Raw genomic sequence first — 19,925 nt, forward strand, 5'->3', positions numbered from 1 at the left:
AGACTGCAAGTGACTCACCTTTCCCTTACAGAACAACTTTTCTGATATTTTCTCAGTTCTACTCCTTCCGTCTAAAAGCCATCTAAACGGGGGATTGCATAATGAAAGATCTATGATGCCGAGTCTCAGAGGATTTCAATTAGTTGAGCAGGAGAGACTCAGGGTCCTCAGGGCTCCCACCAATTCACAGTGCAACTCGTATTTGCCATTTCATCTCTCTATGTGCCTTCTTTGCATTCATATGTGAAAGGGGTATCAAAGACCTATTTACTTCCTAGTGATGTTTTAGCTTTCTAAACAGGGACAAACATCCTATCCTCTAAGTTGGAGTTTCCGTAGGCGCCATCCTTGCTTTTCTCAGGCAGCTGTGGGTGGTCTCTGTTTCCCAGGGACACTGAGTTAAGTCGCTCTTACCATTCTTACTTATTATGGAACAGGAGGGAACAGTGGAGGTCTGTATGACTTAATCCAGAATAAAAGACTCACCATAGTCCTTACCAGGCTCTGGAGCAATAAGATAATACACTCACACAAACAGGCACGCAGCCCACTACAGAACTAATGACGAGCTGAAAATGAAAAAGGACCTTAAAGAAAGGAAGCCTTGGAAGGGATTAATTAACAACTCCAAGGCAATATCATGCTGTGCTTATGTTTTCTGCAAATATTGACTTTGAAGAAGAATTAAACATGTGATTAAACACTATGTCTTTGTCTCTGTGAAAGAAAGTTTCTATGTGACTATTTCAGACCAAAGCCAATGCCAAACAGTAGAGGCAAGGGGGGCCCAGGCATAGTGCTGGAACAGCACCAATTACAAGAACATGGTATATCACAAACACACATTATATATTTGTACACACACACACACACACACACACTCAAATAATCTGAGCTGGAAGGAGGAGGGTGTTAGGAAAGGACCTCTGTTTCTTCTTCCTTTGAGTCTGCAAAGCCATCACAGACTTCTCCAGAAGTATTCTGGGGCAGAGAGTAGTCTGAACACAGAAGAGTTGGAAATGGGGTGGGGTAGGGAGAGAAAGTAAACACAATGTTCTGGAGTCTAGGCAATTCAAACAGCATGGAATAATTCAGAGAAAGGAATGATTTCTTTAAACAAGGCTGCATTGGTTCTGGAAACCAGGGTCTCTCACTGGGCAAATCATGACTGTTTCAAAAAAGATCAGTTGGTAATGGACCAAGAAGCCAAGTAGTAATGCTTTGATGTGAAATACTTGTACAATGTGAGACCTGTATGTATTCTTTTACATAAACTTCTAAGAGCAGACTGTCTCAAGCAAAATCTTGATTATATCCTGATTGAAGGTTTACTGTCCCTGTAAATTTCTATTTGGTGTGGGGCATATTAGATGATTATTCAGCAATATTCATCCTGCCCCCAATTCCTGCCCATTGGAATTGGCCATATGACTTGTTTTGCCCAATGCGGTACTAGCAAACATGACAGAGATTGTAAACGTGTTTGTGCAGTTGAGCTGGCCCTTCCTGGACTTTTGCCATGAGAAGGAAATGCTGAGGCTAGCCTGGTGGTCTAAAGAGGGTGAAAAAAACAAAAACATGCAGAACAGATCTGGACCCAATCTGTACTTGAAATCAAGGCCGGCTGAACCAAGGCTGGACCAGCCAAATGCAAATGTGTGAGTGAGGATAAATGATTGTTCTTTTCACTGATATTGGGGGTGGCTTGTTGTATAACATGATTGTGACTGTAGCTAACTGACACTAGCAGAACTGCTGACAAAGCAAGTAGAGGCTTAAGGCAAGGAATGTGCATTGTACAGTGTTTACAGGGCACAGTGGGAGCAGAACGGTGGAGTCCCTAGCAGGCTGGTATAGAGCTATCCTGTGTGAATGATGGGGGCTACCATACAGAGCACACCTGTGGTGCATGATAGCATGATGCTCTTGTCGAATACAGATCAAGGATCAGAATGTGGCTGCCTATGGAACAGGGGACACTATTCTGGGTCTCCTAGATATATATATATGTATATATATATGCCCCAGTGGCTAGTCTGGGTACAACTTTTGTGAGCTGATATCCATGAAAGCGCTGGGTTTTGGAGTGTGTGGGTGGGGCTGGTGGTGGTGGCAGCTTCCTTATGTGTTTTGCTTTGTTTTACATTACTTGGAGAGGGGGGTACATGGACATGGAGAATGGAAGACATGGTCTGGCTCTTGTCTGCAACTGATTTCCTAGTCTGGACTATTACCTGATGGAGAGAAACTGAAGGAGCTGCTTTCATGAAAGATTTGGCCATCTGGACCCCAGAGCGGCCCCCTTGTGCACACGGAAGTGCAGCATAGAAGCAGGGTGAGGGCCATCTGGCCCCCTCGTCCGAGAAGCCGGACAGCCCTGGCCCCCTGCAGACCGGTGGGTCAGGGAGGTGTTGCCCGTGTCACAGATGCCGCGCTCACATCACGGGCCCCGTCCACTGTTGGCGCCGTGAGGTTCCTTCCAGCCACGTCATGATGTCATGCGTCGAGGATCCAGAGCAGGAGGGGAAGGTGTGGCGCTGCTTGGGGAACCTTCCTGACAGGTGGGTGAGCTAGGAGAAACACTCCCTGGGGCTCCAAGGACTATACTGGGAGAACTTAGCAGGGAGATAAGAACAGGGTAGGGCTAAGAAAAAGAACTTTGAGTTAATAATATTAATGGGATCTCGTTTAAATGCACATGTGGCCTCAGAGACATTCCAGCTATGTTATACATGTGGTTGAAAGGTCTAGTTGGCCCAGTTCCCATTGTCAATATCCACAAAATTATCTTGGTGATGCTGGGGTAGTGGAGGTTCTCTCTTCAATTGTGTATTTGCACAGACAGACGACCCAGTTGTACTGAAGAAAAGTGTCACTAAGATACTGCCTCTGTGGAAATTCCACTGCATCACTTTAGGATAATAATAACACAAAGAAAAATAAAAAGATGAGTAAGAAGGGTAGTGTGGTTAGTGATCAGTATATCTAACAGAAATCCCAAGAAACACTCAACTAAGAATCTACCAAGTTCTCAAATAGGAAGTGTATCTTCCAGACTTCCCCTGAGAAAATAGTTTTTCTCTCAGAGGCAGAACCTCCAAATCCTCTGGATAGCTTTCTGTGTCTACATCTCAAATTCCCAACAGCATTATCAATATTTAGGAGACTACAGATGTACTGAAGTGCGTGGACACTCAATCCCAGCTCTGTCACTCATTAGCTCTGTGACCTTGGGCAAAGCACTTAATATCTTCATCTTGATTTTATGCATTTGCTCATTCATTCATTCATTCATTCATCTAACACTTACTGAAATGATACTGTGTGTCCAGGTACTCTGCAAGGCAGGGAAACAAAAGATGCAAAACCTCTAGCCTCATGGAGCATAACATTCTAGTGAGGGAGGCAGCCAAAAAAGAGAAAAAAGTCCAAAAATGAATAAAGAAATTGAAAATGAAAATGAAAAAAAAAGAAAATGAACAATGAAATAAAAAAGTATGAGTATTATGAGAAAGCAAACAAGAAGCTGAGATGAAGAAAAAAGGTACTTGCATTAAATATGGTAACTAGGGGTCTTCAATTGGATCATGGTAAGGCTTAATTAGATAAAGCATGTAACACATTTGACTTCATGCCTGGCATATAGGAAATGTTCAAGTATTTATTATTATTCTATCCTGAGCTTAGTACATAGACTTAGTACCTAGTCCTTAGTTCATAAACTTAGCAGATAGTACTTAACAAGTGGCTTTGTTCATAGGCAAGACTCTAATGTGGGCTATTAATAGGTTAGGACAAGGTATGATGGCATCGTACCCATCCCTCCACCTCACTATCCACTCTCCTTGGCAGCACTGGAGGCACTAAAGCTGCTCTTGGGCATGTACATCAAGGCAAGGAAACATCACCCCGTGACCCCCAGAGGGAATCTCTGCAGCACAACATTGTTTCAGGCAGAAATCAGAACTTCGGTGCTGACTTGTGCCACAGTTGCTCACAGTATAAACAGGCCACCAGGGCTGTCCATTCAGCACTTCTTACCAGGCACTGAAAAACACATTTTTCTCTTTTAAAAGAAAGATAGAAGAAGGGCATTTTTAGTATAGGCTGCAGCTCTCTTTATAACATAAACTGCTCGGCCCAGGGGAATTGAAATTCATGAAGCATATGCAAAGTCAGCTAATGAGTGGAGTTTGGGTGAAAAACTGATAAAAGAACTTGCTTGATTTTACTTTTTAATAGTGATGTTTGCTTTTAGAGTGGTCTGTAGTGCTAGTCTCACTCCTTTTTACCATTTGTAGTAAGAGAGCAATAGTACCTCTGTGCTCTCACTGTGGGTATAATAGGGTTTAGTATTATTAACTTATTTGCAAAATAAAGTTTTAGTTGGATACTAATTACATGAATTTCTGGAACCACCATTTATTAGACACAAGAAGTAAAACTACCACATTTGCTGGTGCATTAGTAAAACTGAGAACACATGATCTTCATCCTTGAGAATGGTATGTTGGCCAGATTATTAATGGAGAAGCACCATGGAAAGATGAGAGAATGCAGACTAAATGGTGGGCAATCTTGCTCTGGTCCTGGCCTGTAACCTAGGACAGTCATTTTTGTCTGTCTGGGATTCCTGGTGACTGTACTAAATGCTAAAGAGGTTACAGGTGTGTTGTGAACTATTGAGCTCTTAGCCCCTGGGGCTTGGAGTAACTGAGGTCCTGAGCTGGTTGTCAGTCCAGGACTTGTCAAGAACAGCCTGAGGAGCTCTGTGGACATGCCTCACACTCCCCATGGATGGTCAATACTATGAGTTTGTCTGCAATGCAGAACACTGTCAAGAAGCTGCTCTTCAGTTATCTATCTTAGCAGGCTGCCTCAGAGCACAGTGCTGCCCACTGTGGGCAAAGGGCTGCAGAGGCACTAAAGACTCCTTGTTCCAGGGGCCCGAGGAACTGGCTGTGCAGTCCAAGCAGGGGTTGAAAGAAGGAGAGAGGGAGGTGGGGAGCCCAGATGGGACTCCTGCAAGACAGAGCTCAGAAGGCAGCCCTGTAGCTCTTCAGATCAACTGGCTACTTATGCCTGTTTGCACAGGACTCCTTTTAATGGAGTCCATGCAAGTGACAGGGCAATGGCTCAAGCACTGGGTGCACATTCTTGTCCAAGCATCTTTTGTTTGAAACACTTGGAATAAAAAATTTGGCTGGATTTAAAATCCATTTCCATTATCAAAAGAAATTTTAACATTTATATCAGTCAAAGAAAATAAAAAAGAAGAGCTCTTAGATTCCTTAAAGATAATTTCAACTGTTGTAAATTTTTGAATGGCTGTAAAAAATGGCATTAAATTTTTTATCACCTAATTGTGCAAACAAAGTTTCTCATCAATGGTGACTATCAAGAATTTGAAGAGATCATTAAAAAGACTTGATCAGGACTTGCTTGTAGCCATTTCAAACATAAAACTTTGCATAAAACAGTTATGTGCATGGAAGTAAGCTCAACTTTCTCATTAAAATTTTTGGAAAAGCTTATATTTTGAGTCTTTATACAAATTCAATATTTACTACACATCTCTAATGCTCTGCATTTTTATTATCATAGTAATGAAATATAAAGAAAATATAATAAATGTTTTCACCTAGCGTGTAGATGTCCTTAAGTTCCCTTCCAATGTGGTGTACAATTATTTTCCTTTCATGTCCTGATTGCAGGTAGACATCAGAATGCCTGGACATTAATGCTGGTTTGCTATTTACTTTTTTTGACCAAATTATGTGGGCAACTTGGGCCTCACTTCTCCCATGTAAAATGACTGGATTAGATTAAATTATTTCTAAGGTCCAATTGCAAATTATTTTTAACAGTTCATTTATTCTATTGCCAAGAGAAGGATTTATTTATTTATTATGAGGATACATCTTAGTGATTGACAAGAGATTTTTGAATAACCTTAATACAAAATGGTCTTGCTACAAACCAGAGTTACTTGTATGTCTTACACAGATAATGGAATTAGATATGGCTTTATGACCAAAACATTTATTATCCAGGGAAATTGAGCTAGTGCCTTGATCCTATCGAATTCAAGGTGCTGTGCTAATGCCATAGCCTGTTTGCTCAAGTTAAAAATCCCTGAAAGCATTTTCTTTGTTCCTCTGAGTTTGGGAACACAGATCAATTTGAAGGAAGCCATGACTTAGTGCCCTTTCCCGTTGCACTCAGAAGGCACTGCTGATATGGACTGTGCCCATGTCGATCACTTTTATATCACAATAGGCCTGCCCATTGATTTCTAGTCAACTCTTTTCACCTTTGAAAACAACTTTCTCAAGATTGAGGGTGAGGCCAAGGATCTGAGAAGCACTTTCCAATGATTACTTTTTAATCAGCTTGTTTTGAGCAAGAATCCTAACTTACCTGCCTTCTCCCCAGCCCCCTGTCCCTGTTAAAGCAGATAGAGAATTAAAACAAAAAACAAAAAAACAAAACAGGTACATTTAGCAGCGAAGAGCAGATAAAAGCTCTACTGTAGACCCTACAATCAACACACTTTAGGAAGAGGTTCAAAAAAGTACATCACTGGATTTCAGAAAACTTAGAAGTACTGAAGCATCCATTTCAGAAGAAAGGCTTCAGAGTTACTGATCATGTGCTATCTTGCTCAGACATGGGCCCCTCTAGCGCAGACCACTGAATATGTAACTGCACGACTTCTGCTTACAGGCACTTCTAAGAGGCATTTCTAATATGTGCAGCCTAGAAGTCTGAGTAGGAGAAAAAGTTGTAGGTACATATCATGATGCTTCATACTGCCCTCTGAGATGTGTAACCAGTCTTTCTAGGAAGACTGAACAACAAAAGCCATATGACAAAATGATCTAACATTCTCAGTTCATTTGTTCTAAGAATTAGTGTCAACATCACACAAAACAGGCACTATATGGTGAAAGCAAGAGTTCAGGGTCTGGTCTTTGGGTGAAGAAGATAAAGCAAAGGAATTAGTGAGGCCTTAAAAACAATGGGGTCTCTTGGGTTCCAGCAGGAACTCAAGCTGCATACATGGAGCATTTGGTAAAGATGAAAGACACCATAGAAAACTGCCTGTAAAAATTCATGAGCCTGTATTGTAAAGCCATAGGAAAGAAATAACATTTATTAAGCACCATATGTAGGGCACTGTGATAGGTGCTTTCACGTCCTTTGAGCTAAGTATAACTATAGCATCATCCCCATTCTGACTGGTGAAGAAACTAGGACTAATAAAAAGGTTATGAAATTTGTTATGGGTCATACAGCTTGTAGATGATCAAAACCTCCTAAGCTCAGAACTGGTGTTGACTTTAGACAGACATGTAATGGATATGTCTATTTCTCGGCTTAACTGAAGAGAAATTCTCCAACATCACATCTTTCCTGCTCTATTCATGGAATCCCACAGTGGCAGGTAGTTTCCTTAAAATCTTGAGGAATTTTGTTTTAAATATTTCTGATCTAAACTCATTCACCTAAGGTATGGGGCACCTTAAGCAGTTTCCAGGCATTTATACAAAAGGGAAACATTTTTTCATGAGCTCTACCCAGAAGCCAAGAGCAAGTCCCCACAGGGTCCGGCACATCAGTGATGGGGCATCTCCTCTGGCTCCAGGGCTGGTGAGGGGGCCACACCACTACTTTTTTTCTACACTTTCCTGGCTGCATACTCTTTGATTGACTCTCATATAACAATTTTGTGATATTAGCTATAGAGAGAATAGGAAGATAATTCAGTCTTCTAACAAGATGGATCAAAATTTGGCAGCTTATGATGGATAGTCTCCTTTAATATTTAGATATTTGTAGTCTCCTTTGAACTTCAAGACTTATTACCATAAATACCCTACCTGTGATTTTCCATGGCACTTTCATTCCAAGAACAGGAAATGCTCCAGGGAGAAGTGATGTCCTGAAGAGGAGCCTTCTCTTTCATAATGTGGCCAGAGCCAGCTAGAGACAGAGTCACAGTGTGGCTGGAGAAGATGAAAATTCAAGGTGTTTTCCAAAGCTCAGATGCTGTCCACAGGAGAAAGCAGTTGTCGGAGCTCAGAGCCAAAGAGAGTTGCCTCAGCCTGAGGTCATCACTGTCCTTGCTGCGGCAGGCCTGGGCTGCTGGCTGGGCACAACCTTTCCATCCACGTGGCCCCTAATGACAGCTTCTTTTTGTGGTCACCTTTAGCATCCTGACCCATCTTTGCTTTCAATGAGAAGTGTCTGAACCAGGCATTGCTTATTACCACTTTGACCTGGGCTTCTTGGCCCCCTGGGGCATCTTGACCCCTTTCCCCAGATCAGGCCTGGTAAGGGACGGGCAGGGGAGGACCTGGGACTGGGTATGGGGTGGTGGGCTCCCCAGAAGGATCAGAGGTCTACCGTCTCCAAATGTTGTGGTTTCTGGTAAGTAACACCTCTCAAGCAGGAAGCAGATGAAGAACTTATAAATTTGGCATTGCCTGTTTGAGGGTGAAGTGAAAGTTGCATGTTGGAATCATCAGCAACTGAATTACTTGTCTATCCTCATTCTAGAAAATATTACAAACTGTTATCATAGAAAGAGGTGATTGAAGAGTATGAAGGCCAAAAATATATAAAACACAGCATTATAGAACTGTATCAGATAATTAATAAAAATATAGCTATTTTTATGGAATTTTTTTTGAAATTTGTGATATTGTCAGTTTTATAAAATTTCTGATTTGATGCAGTTTTTTTACTCATTCAAACTAATTTTCGTGTTCATGCCTGATTTTGCAATCATCTTTTTCTTAAAAATTGTCCCCTGAGTTAAGCTTCAAAAGCCACAATCTAGGATCTGTCCCTGGAACTTCTGCTGGGACACAAAAGGCCATGCCTAGCATCCCTGTGTTCTCCTGGCTGGTGTCTCTGCTGATGGGGATGTTAGGAATCAGAACCTGGTTCAATTTCATGGAAAGAAGAAAATGGACTGGAATGATTTTTATTTCTAGATTAACCTTGTTCTAATTATGTGCCCCTGGGCAGGAGGCTGTAGTGCTCTGTGATCCTATTTTCCCATCAGTAAAATGGAATTCTAAATAAGAGCCCCTCCTCTTTTCACAGGATGTCCTGTATATAATATTACAATATAGATGTTAAAACCTTTGCAGGAGGTGGCCGACAAAAAGGGAAAAGCCGTCATTATCACTCCTTGCACTTCCCTCTGGCTCTCAGCAAACCGAGGTTCCTGGTAGCATCCTGGTAAAGCTTTGCTGCCTTTATACGCTGTTCCCACACCACCCGTGAGCCCAGGTGAGAACTGTCATGTGTCCCTTTCTAAATTTCCCACAGCGGTGTTGGTGGTGGTGGGGTGAGTCTCCTTTTCTCTTCTTTATGCATGGAAGGAGTAGAAACACTCTTCCTTCCTATTCCCAGTTCTCTATCTTTTTACCTTAGCTAGTCTTCCCTCCATGTCCTCATTAGGTCCTCCTACCTGGTCCATAGCCCAGTGCTGCTGCCCTCTAGTTCCTGGCAGATACCGACCTGGCCAGCATCCTCTCCCAGCTCTCCCACCCAGGAACTGGTCTGATGTTCCCCCAGGCGGGGCAAGAGCTGATGGGAGACTCACAGAGGACTGGTCTTGCTCAGATCAGGGGAGGATCCCCAAGCAACGGGGGGCAGCAGTGCTTGATGTTCCTCATGGGTCACCCAGTGGGGTCACTTGTCCTCTTCTGTACAGGAAGAAGAAACCCCTGACGTGTATTCTCTCCTTTGCTGCACCCTCACCCCACCCAAAGGTACTTTTGATTTCTGTAATGTGCAGAAAACCAGCAGATGAAAACAGAGGGAAATAACCCATAAAACCAATGGCTAATCGGCCACACTTAAATATCTAAGAAAAGAGAATAACAGCCTCAATGGTGTCATCAACCTAGGAGAAGAGCAATGAGTTAGTCCCATTTGGAAATTTTCTGTCTCTGTAAATTTGTTTCTCAAGGTAAATCACCAGCCTGTCTAGCCACATTTGTTAACAATGCATGTAACTCTTAACAGCATCTCAAAAGCATACTTACTCTCAATTTCGCTTCTCATTCGTTTTTATGATGCTAGAGAAATTCAGATTATATAGGCTTTCTTTGTGCTGAGATGGTAATTTTATATCACTGTAGATTAATAGCATTTTTAGTGATATTTGGTATCACTCATTTGTCTCCTATGGTCGTAAAGATATATATTTTTTCTAATTTGGCTTTGCCAACAAATAAAAAGTAAGAGTCTTTTTCTGTTGAATGAGCGAAAAAGTCATTCTGATCATGAAGAATTATTCACTTTTAACATACCCACAATCCACCATCTAATTGTTTTTTGTTATTGCAGCAATACAGTTTCTGCAAGAATGTGTGTGTGCGTGACTGCGTGCATGCATACAGTTTGGCCTGCAGAAGCATTTCTCCTTGTTGCCATTCCATCTTTACTTTGAGACTTTGGATTCTGATGACTGAACCTCTAGCTTATCTGTTTAGAGCCTGCTCATCCAGGAGCCTCTGTTGAGGCAGACAGAAACCTCCTGTTTCTTCCTCTTTCTCTCCCTTGGCTGGAGATTCTTGCAGATATCTTCATGTTGTGAGCATATCGATATGTCTGGAATTCTATTCTGAGAACTGGTCCTGCAGTGCTCACTTGGAGCAAGTATCCATTCCAGGATGGTTATTATGGAATAGAAAGGCAGTCCGACTCGGTTTAGCTATCAGCTTTTAAGAGCTTCTTCCATCTGCTAAACTGTGCACTGCAAAGTTGTACATAAAATGCTGATTAGCACCTCAGTGCAGATTCATATAATGATCCACTCTCTCTTGGTTTGCATCACACTCTCCTAACTACCTATTCACCTGTTCTATTGGAAAATTTTAATCATCTCTCTGACATTAGCTTGGCAATTTCAGCGGCCACTTCACGATCTTTCAAAGTCTTTCTGCTCCATTTCATTCCTATTTCTTTTCTGCTTGTGTTAATTATTTTTGCAGCCAGCATACGTGTTTGTCAATAATGCATTACATTTTCCATGTGTCAGTTCCTCAGCCCATCAAAGAACTCTGCTTTTTCATTCTGAATCTATTTTCCCCTTTCCCGACTCAGCTCATTTTGCTCTTGGTCCACCTCTATTCCTCATTCCAGATCCACTGGAAGTTGCATGAAACTTGGTACTTGCAAAACAGTTCCAAGTTCGCTTGGGTCTAGTTCTCCACAGAGCATCAGGTTTGTGCCTGCAATGGGTTTCAAGTTGTCTGAAAGCCCTGTCACTTCTGTGAGACCTGGGATGCCTTCAACACCCTCACTCTCTGAGATACCCACTTCTGGAATGTGCACAGAAGATGATTCTCCTGTCTCAAGTTGAGGACCAGAACATAAATCCCCCTTGAAGATTGAGCATCATGCAAATCACTACTGATCCCACTAGCTCCATTCCCAACATGATGCCTTTGCTTAATTTAAAAAACAACAACCTTCTCTTGCCACTCAGAGAAACATCTAGCACAGTGCTAGGCACATACCAAAGCTCTGTGAATACTCGCACAGTTGAATGTGTTATAAAGGGTTGAAGACCTACAGTACATTTTGAGGGATGCAGAGGAGAGGCATGTGGCTCCTTTTCAGGAAATCAATACCATTTGCCTCTCTGTCCCAGTACAACCTATTCTTGGGAATTTTCTAATGGTACCCATATCCTTTTTCATGATTAATATCACAGATACCTACAAGCTGTCATAATCCCAAGACTCTTCTTTTGTCATTGCTTCTGAGAATTCACTGAACAGTTCCCTCTCACAGGCCACGGAAACGCCATTTAAAGAGAACTCTCTCTGCTTCTCAGAATGAATGCCCTTTAGGTGAAGGGCACGTGAAGGGAAGTTTCTTTTCTTGTTTTGCTTTTGTTTCAGATTCCCTTGGGGGTTACACACATCCTGTTCTAATTCCCTGGTTCCTTAGGGAAACACTTGGCCTGTGACGGGAAGAGAAGGGACACAGACCCCATGCTTCACGTGGGACTGGGGGGAGGTGAACTGAGGCTCCTCTGGGTCTGGCTGCCCACTTTGTTTTCTCTGCTGCCCAAGTACATCACTGGCGTGCACCGGAATCATTGAAGCACCACACACTGACCCTTGGTAAGATTCCATTTCTCACTTCCCTTCACTATGCTCTTCCTTTGCCAGCCTTCTGATATTTTTAACTGCCTTCTATCGCCTGGGAGGCCTTCGTCTCTGCACTTCAAGAGAATGCTGGAAAAGGCTGGGCTGGGCAAACATCAGTATGGGAAATGGGAGTGCTGGGAGGGGTAGGAACACAAACTCAGACTGGGAAACAATATTTCCCACATTCAAAGGGATCTTAGATTATTGGAAATTTCTTCCATCATCAGTCCTTTTCTAATAATCACAACAAATGATCATTTTCTGCTAATTGTCCCAAAAGTAACATGGCTTTTCAATTCTCTTCATGTACTCTCTGGCAGTCATGTTAATAAGCAAAAATATTGACAAAGGTCGACTAAGGGAGAAGGAGACAGGGACAAACAAGCCATATTTCATCCATCATTCAGATAGTCACCTGGTCATTTGACTACTCATAGACTGAGAGGCCTTCTCTCCAATAGAGGTCCTCTCCTCTCTCTTAATAGATCTTCCTAGAAATACCTTTCTTAAACTTTGAAGAGCCCCTCTAGATAGTATTTATCAGGACAAAAGACTTCTGGTGGAGACTTTAATTCACAGTAATAAGGAGATGAAACATTATTGTGCCACCTCGGTACTCAGTGACTTTGTATTTGTGCCACCTCGGTACTCAGTGTCTTTGTGTTTGAAGTTGGCCCAGGACTGACATTGTACAGCTTAGCTTTTCCACTTCACATTTAGTTCTGATCTCTAAGTCAAGCTAAGAACTTGCCTTCCCTGGCCACTCCCTGCTTTGTCCAGTTAAATAAAAGTGAATTGTCAACCTTATTCAGTTCTTTAACTCCATGGGTCGGGGTTAGCTAAAGAAAATACATGTAGGACAAATTTACTTAAACTTAAATTTAAATGTAGGAAGTGTGGACAAATTCTCCGTTCTTTTTTACAGACAATATCTACAATTAACCATGCTCTGAGAAAAATACTTGCTTGGAATGGTCTTAACAAAGGGTTTTGTTAAGAAAAGTTGACAGCAGGGGGCTTCTACATCACACTTTCTGCTGAATTGAAAAAACATAAGACTTTCATAAAATTCAGTTAGCTTTAGTCAGTGATAACCTCACCCAGTTTCTACATTGGGTAAAATTAAGATTATGAAATAATGGCTCATCTTGTCTTCTCAGGACTACTTTCTAGAGCTTTTATAAGAGTATCTGGTATGTAGTAAGTATTGTATAGGTGTTAACAATTATTATTACCAACTAATAACATTTCTAATTGCTTTTATACCATATGATCCATTTGGGAGTGGTTGTAGACTAATAGCCCATAAACAAGGTGCAGTCTGCATGTAAAGAGTTTTAGACACTTGTTTTGCTGTATTTTAAAATTGAGAAATTTCTCACACATTAAAAAAAAAAAGCTATTTTGAATTTTGCTTTAAAATGAGAGTATCTGCAATGGGGGCCTGCATTGCTTCAAGGAAACGCTGGGCTAGAGCCAAAGGGCCAGTTTATAAATCTCCACTGTGCCCTTCTGGCCTCCAGGCCTGCCACTTGGCTCGCTGAGCCATTTGCTTTCCCTCTCCTGTCTTACATGCTACAAAGCACTTTCAAATAGGCTCTTCTGTTCTATTTTACCCAAACTGTAAGACAGGAGGTTCAGCAGTGTTCTCCACATTTTGTAATAAAAGGGTAGGTTAAGCTACTCTCTTGGGACTGGGACGACAAGCCAGACCACCCTCTTCTTCTCCAAGCTCCTACTGCTTCTGGCACATTCACCCTATTAAGGTTTGTCTCAAGTGAACGTAATCCTCAATTCTCAACAGAATCTGTCCTCTGTCAATTGCAATGAGTGTTCTTTGCTGTGATTTTAAGCAGCAGGGCAACATGATGTGCCAGTTTCAAATGGGAAGTTAAAATGTGACCTAAGGTGTCTGAGGAATGTCCTCTCCATTCTGCTAAATAACAGGCAGTCTCTAATTATTTGCACAGAGTTTGGCTCCCAAGACAATTCAGTGTCCGTGTGGCTCCATTTCACCTCTACTTATTCCCATTACCTTGCATATTAGCTCTGTCAAGCTGATGGGCCTGCTGTTCCCCAGGGTGGCTATTATAAATACTGGTGCTACAGTGAAATGCTTCCAGTCTTCTGGAACCTCATTTGAACTGAGCAAGCTCTCTATAATGATCATTAATGATATATTGCTTGCATATAAATGTTGGATATTAATCTTTTGTTTACTTTCTCTATGCCATCAGACTTTTTAGAGGTTCTTTGTTATGCACTCTTAACTGATGACCAGAAATAGCTTCTCCATTTGGGAATGAGTAGGGTTTTTTTGCTGACAATTCCCTGTGGCAAGGAAAGCCTTAATCTTGGAGCCCTGGCTGATTGACCAGTTCCCTTAGCAGGTATGACCACCCAGTGGTCTTGGAGTTTATATGACATCATTGTTGTCCAGGTATAAAACCTCCTGAGCCAAGACTGTTTGCTACCTCACAAGTTTTATTAAATAGGGACAAAACTTATCTGGGCCAGGAAGACTAGGACAAGTCTAGTCACCAGCCCTGGAAGGAGGGACACTCCTCCCTCTGACCCTTCCTCACAGGACCTGGGTCGGTCCCATGCTGTAGTGGGTCTCCTCTGGTCTGGGTCCTTCGATAAATCCCTTTCTGCCAAGATCCAGATCCCAGGTGCTGGATTAAATCTAAGAGAGTCTCTTGTAATTTGGTCCAGACTCTTTCTGTATGAAATTAGACTGGAAGAAATGCCTGCAGTTTGGTTTAGTTTGACTTTACCTCATGGGGTTGTAAGAGAAATAGATTTAGCATCTGTGCAGAAAAAGAGGAGGTACCAATATTCTTCATGGCACAAGGTCACTGAGCTTGAGCTCAGGACCAAGACAGACAAGGATTTGAACCCCTGTTCTGCCACTGACTGCCTGTGGAACTTTAAGGTTTCTTTGTGTGTGTGTGTGTGTGTGTAGTATACTGCATGTTTCACAGTATTATTGATATATAAGTAACATATAATACTGTATATGCTTAAGTTATATTTAAGGTTTCCTAAACTCTATTTAAGCCTTGGTTTTCTCCTTGCTTAATAAGAATACTAACAGTATCCACTTCATAGGGTTGTTGTGAAAATCAAATGACAAAAAACATAAAAAGCACAGCCCAGAGTCTAATATACAGTAAGCACTCAGGACAAAGTACAAAAACTGTACTAATGATTTTATTATTATTATTAACATGTGAGTCCACACTGATCTTTGCTGTAGTGTCCCCTTTTCACCATGAAAGAAAGAAGCTGTTTGCTGCGCTGTTACTATGGGCCTGTCCCAGCACCACCTTGCTTGTGATCAGAAGTTAACGGTGATAGAAGTAGAGAAAATCTTGCTGGGTTTAGTTATTGAGTAGGATGAGGAAATGGCCCTGTGCAAAAACCATAAATTCACCACAAGTGTCTCATAGTAAGGAATGTACATTAAAACCTATAGAAGCAGACATGCTTATGACATGTAGACTCATGTCTGAGGAAAATGTGGAGGATCTCCTGGGAGAAATTAGGCATAGATACAGAGGCCACTGAGGCAGGTGTGACATGGTCTGGGGTCCTGTGGAGGTTTGTGGGGCCCACGGTTGCTCTCAGTACCACTAACTGCAGTCATGAGTGGGCTGGTGTAATTACCACTGTCCTCCAAATTCTCACTTGAAGTATATGAAAAATTACAACTATGTTCCCTGCAATCATCGTTTTCCTGCTGTAATTCATTCCTCCACACTGTTGCCAGAATGATCTTCCTAAAACATATCTCTGTTTACATGCTCCTTCTCTGCTCAGTGGTCTCTGCCGGTGCCATTGCTTATCCAAGTAAGCCTAGTGGTCAGAACCAAAAGGGGAACCCTGAGACCTAGGCACGCCATTGCCCATCCCTTGAGCCCTGAATCCAGGTGTAGTTGGTGGTCCCACACTAGAGGCAGTGCTACGAAGAGGCTGGGAAACTCAGGGAGGACTTTTCCCCACACCCTCTAAGAGTGCACCCCATGATCTGGATTGGAGAAAGCTTGAGGAAGGAAATACATGAGCTTCCCCTCTTTCCTGGAGATCAAATGTGTTTACCATCAAGAAAATGTTTATGGATTTATATGCCTGAAAGTTGTTCAATCCCTAAAGTTGATTCTGCAACTTCCCAAAGAGACTTGGGTCTCAACTTTTTCGATTGATTCCCTTTTCCTTTTGAACCGAATCATCATCTCCAAGGCCCCAGAGCCTCTAATGTCCAGCCTTCCACTTCTCTCTGGATGCTTGCTCGTGCTATCTGGTGGGCATTCTATATGGTTCCTAAGAGACCCTCCATTACATACGGAACTTTGTTGTTCTCTAAATAGTCACTTAAATCATGTATAAATAGAAGTTGAGGCTGCTCATCTTCAGGTTCTTTAGAAAAAGTGAGTTTTTACTTGACAGGGAAAGCAAGGACTTCCTCTTCAAATATAGGAGGGCTTGACTTGACAGCCAGTCACTTTGTCAGAGGTGGAAGGTAAAGCCCCTTCTGTTCCTCTCATCCTTTTTTAAATCTCCTAGTCCCCATATCACGCACTGGAGAAGTCTGCGTCCCCCTTGAGGATCTGGGAGGCGGCACGGAAGCCGACAGCAGCGGCAATGGTGTGGCTGCCCTCTTCAGGCCCTCTGCCTCTGCTCTGGACGGGGCCACAATTACATGACATGTTCCCAAGTCAAGACTCAGAACCAGGAAAGAAACATTATATCCAACCCTTTCTCAATATGGATCTCACAAAAAGTGTAGACTGGGAAAGCATTTCTTTTTGTTTGTTTGTTTAAAGAAATGATCCCTTTGGGCCAAGATTTACCTGCAAATCAGAAAACCTCATCCCTCTGGTGTTGAGTTGAGCCAAAGCACCTTGACCTCTGGCACACAGAAGGGGCGGGGAGCCTGCATGTCCTCTGGCAGAGCTGACTGTTCTAGGACAAGCTGCTTGTCAAAAAGCTGTATTTACAACAATTTATTTGTGAAATACTGTGCTTCAAACATTGAATGGAAGGGAGTACTTTAACACCTTATCATTACACATGCATTTCATGAAGATACAGAGAATAACTACTAATTTTTCTTCTTACAAAGAGGGCTTATGAGAAGGCAATCACATCCTTGAACTACTTGGGTCAATGGTTGTACAGGCAAGATATTCATGTAGAAAATCATTAGCCTGTAAGTCCTTTTAACTAAAAGGAAACTACCAAATGTTTAGTTCCTCAGATTATTGAACTATGTCCCAAATCAGTTTTTTAAATACAAGGCTATTTTGCTCCTATCACTCCTGTTTATTATTAGAGATATAACCTGAGAAATGCCTGTCATAAAACCTTCTATTCAGCAGCATATTTCTTATTAACTTAGCAGTGTACAAAACAAAAATAGAAGTTAGTGATTTCCTACAGCTCTCAAACTACTTTGTTCTTCCAACATAAATTCTACCTCACATTATTCCAAAATGTGGACTAGGACCCCTGGGTATTTAACAACAAGTGAACAATGGCTGAGTCATTTAATTTAAGAAACACAGCTAACTAAGCATTCATTTATTTGTGCAAAAAATTCAGAGGGCTTTTATCATGCTTGTACAAGATCCAGATATCTGAAGACTCTGTAAATCCATAAATTCCCACTGACGTGATGGGTCATTACAGCTGTTAAAGACTCATTGCTGTCTGTTGGATCAAACTCATGTTTCATGTTGAAGCTTGGGAAGAAGATTTATATGTCAACCATTCCAAATCATATCTCTATTTAAAACTCACTATCTTGGAAATGAACTTTAAACTATTTTTGCCTGCTGGTATGACACATTAAGTTCTCCAGCCAAGACAGCCTTAGGAGTATTTCAGTTCTCTAGGCTCACATCTGTACACACCTGCAATCCAGTCTCTTCCCCCTTTTCTTCTCCCTGGAGGATGGAACTCAGTTTCGCAGATAAGTCTCATTGTCTGGACCTATCACTTAACTCAAACTTGACCTGAGTCTCATAAATCAATTTTTTTAGAAAAATGAGTGTTAGAATGAAAAGCTGAATTTCTTACTGAAGGTCATTTATTAAATTTTTGCTCATGACCTGAAGGAGATGCAGGGTAGTGCTGCCTCATTAAAAGAAACAGAAGAAAGCCTCAAGAAGCTAGGAGTAGTAGGCCGTGTCATGTGGGAAAGAAAGGTTAAAGAGGATGAGAACTGTGACAAGAATCCTGGGTTTCAACCTCTCCCTCACCTCCCACACCCAGCAGGTCATTCGGTCTTATTGATTCTATCTCCACAGTGTCTCTCAAACCCGATGCCCTCCTTTCCATTCCTTTTGCCACAGCCTCAGCTCTGGCCGTCATCATCTCTCCCTGGGACCATTTGTCTGTCTGTCTGCCCACATTGTTGGGAACAACGTCTTTGTAATATGTAAAGCTGACCATATGGCACACTCAGCCTCCCACATTTGGAAGATGCTTCTTCCACTCTCCTGGCCTCCCCACTTCCTGTCATTTCCTGGAAACATCTCAGTTCACTCCTGGTCTCTGCTGAGAGTATTCTTCCTGATCTTATTGTTGAGACCCTAAACTCCATGAAGTCCCTTCAGTCCACCCAATGAAAATTCATAGCTCCTGATTCCTATGCCATATCCTCACAGTATTGTTTTTACAGAACTCATTCTATTTATCTTCTGTCTTATTTTATATTGCTTATCTGTGTGCATCTGCCTTTTCCCCAGATGGTCAACTCCATGAAGGCAGCGATCAAGTCACCCAATGTCTGGCACAGGGCCCTATATGTAGCTGATGCTGGGTAAACATGCACTGAATAAATGAGTATATGGACTCAGGTACATGGATTTGGCAATTGATCTTTGAAAGAGGAGAGTTAATGGAGTCAAAAGGACAGAACTCAAGACAGTAAGGTGAGAAAGGGTGGTGAGAAAAGAGAAGTCTTTTTCAACATGAAATTATGAAAATATGCATGTGTGTTTTATTTATGGAGATTGTTCTCATGCATTGCTAGTTTCTCTCTTTTATACATAAAGAAATTCCATTTCTTATCATTCTTCTATCCAGCATTGAAAAGTTAGCTGATCTCAAAGCCTTATAAATGTAAGATTTGGTTGTTAATGGGATTGGCATCAAAATGCTTCTTCAGTCTGATTTCATTTCTGCTTTGTCTAACATTACTGTTGGTGCATTCTGGCACATCAGCTCTCTTTTCAATTCTTTCTTTCTTTAGAGCATTTTGGAATCGTCTCTGGGTCAATGCAAGTCTCATGTTTTCATTTTCATTTTTGTGTTTCTTATTTTCCCTGCAAATTAAAATGCATTCTATTCTGTCACCTTAAAAAAAACCCTGAATGCTAGCATCTGTTGCCATTTATATTCATTCCAGCCCTTCTGAAGAGATTCCTCCTGCTCCTCAGTGTCACCGATTTCTTACAAGTATAAAGCCTTCCATTTGTACCACTGTCATGCTTGTGCTGAGCCCTGCAGATCCCCTCGTCTCTACGACCTGCAACACAGCATTGGCAACATCCCTGTGCTGACAGCCTGAAGTTGTGCTCACTTTGGTTTCCTTCCTAATAGCCAACATTTACTCTCAGGACCCATCTCCCCACTTCCTCTGTCTTTATATCCGCACCTACCATGGTAGCTGTGACCCAGCTCTTGCCACATCCAACAACTACCGGGTAAATTGCCTGCAGTTCTTATTGCTTATTG

The 19,925-nt window shown here is 41.9% G+C and overlaps 1 long non-coding RNA gene across 1 annotated transcript; it reads left to right on the plus strand.

Annotated features, from left to right (window-relative positions):
- Positions 1 to 2,172: 2,172 nt before the first annotated feature.
- LOC140844832 (uncharacterized) lies at positions 2,173 to 19,020 on the plus strand. The gene is made up of 3 exons (XR_012123329.1): positions 2,173 to 2,561; positions 9,162 to 9,303; positions 18,935 to 19,020. It is a non-coding gene; the product is annotated as an uncharacterized lncRNA (long non-coding RNA).
- Positions 19,021 to 19,925: the final 905 nt, after the last annotated feature.

This window comes from Manis javanica, chromosome 12 (genome assembly GCF_040802235.1).
Source record: "Manis javanica isolate MJ-LG chromosome 12, MJ_LKY, whole genome shotgun sequence".
Lineage (NCBI taxonomy): Eukaryota > Metazoa > Chordata > Mammalia > Pholidota > Manidae > Manis > Manis javanica.